Source organism: Centruroides sculpturatus, unplaced genomic scaffold, assembly GCF_000671375.1.
Source record: "Centruroides sculpturatus isolate CEXI.00-Female unplaced genomic scaffold, Cexi_2.0 scaffold2667, whole genome shotgun sequence".
In the NCBI taxonomy this organism is placed as follows: Eukaryota; Metazoa; Arthropoda; class Arachnida; order Scorpiones; family Buthidae; genus Centruroides; species Centruroides sculpturatus.
The window spans coordinates 20,346-21,480 of NW_019386854.1; the positions used below are offsets into that span (position 1 = coordinate 20,346).

At 42.0% G+C, this 1,135-nt stretch overlaps 1 non-coding gene across 1 annotated transcript; it reads right to left on the minus strand.

Moving 5' to 3' along the window:
* Trnak-uuu lies at positions 1 to 73 on the minus strand. The gene has a single exon. It is a non-coding gene; the product is annotated as a tRNA-Lys (tRNA).
* Between the last annotated feature and the right edge of the window lie 1,062 nt (positions 74 to 1,135).

Genomic DNA, 1,135 nt, shown 5'->3' on the forward strand with positions numbered 1-1,135 from the left:
CGCCCGAACAGGGACTCGAACCCTGGACCGTTAGGTTAAAAGCCTAACGCTCCACCGACTGAGCTATCCGGGCTGTGGTGTGTCAGTTTTGCTCCCCGCCTGATAACGCAATCAAGAATCATGGTCGACAAGAATACTTCGCTTTAAAAAGTTTTACCCATTGAATTATCGACTTCAGCATGCAATTAGGCATTGCCGCCTACTTCTACAGGCGACCACTTTTCCTGTCTGGCATTTTCCACTGAATTATACTGCAAACAAAGTCTGTCACCCAATCGGTGAGCGTTGTACCTCATGCGGTTGCGACAAAGCCCGAGAAAAAGAAATTACTTTGGCACATTTCGAGTTATGAAAAGTTATTCGGTCAGTTTAATTAAAACTTTGTATTATACAATCTTATTGTGAACCGCCGGAGAGGTTGTAGGTCTCCCGATCCGGCAACAGGTTGATAAACCTTCTCACTGTATGGATGGCTTAAAAATTTTCCTTTTTTTCTGCTGTAACGGGATTTAATGTTTCGGGTCGAATGTAGGAGGGAGGAATGCTGTCGGTAAGGTGACCAACGATATACGAGTAAAAGAGGACACCAATTTAACAAGGAAACAACGATTTATTAGCTACATATATATATGATACAATAGCTGTTATCAACGGAAAACTCTCAGTCCCTGAAACGCGAAGGGCCGGGAGAGAGTTTACAAAAATTTGTTCAATACCTCTTTATGTCTTTAAATATCCTTGAGGAAAAAATTTATGATATCCAACGGGTTCCGAACTGGTAGGATAAGGCCGCTAACTTCGCAGGACACAATATATCGGAAGGACACAATTATTCGAGGAAATTGTAGTTGGCGGCTGATGAACGACTCCCCCGAGAGGGGGAATCAAGGGGCTTTTATAGTTTCGTCGTGGGAGAATAGTCATGTGATTAATTGTTGTGAGGTAAAAGGTACGCGGATGGATCATAGTTGTCCCCGGGCCCATGCAAACTATCAACTTTGCAGTGGGAATGCGGGATTATTTTCGAAGTGGACGGGTGTTTACTTTGAACGAAAGGGAAGATTGGAATTTTTCCCTTTTTTTAGTTAGATTTTATTTTAGGTTTAAAGGAAAATTTAACTGAATTTTTTGGAAA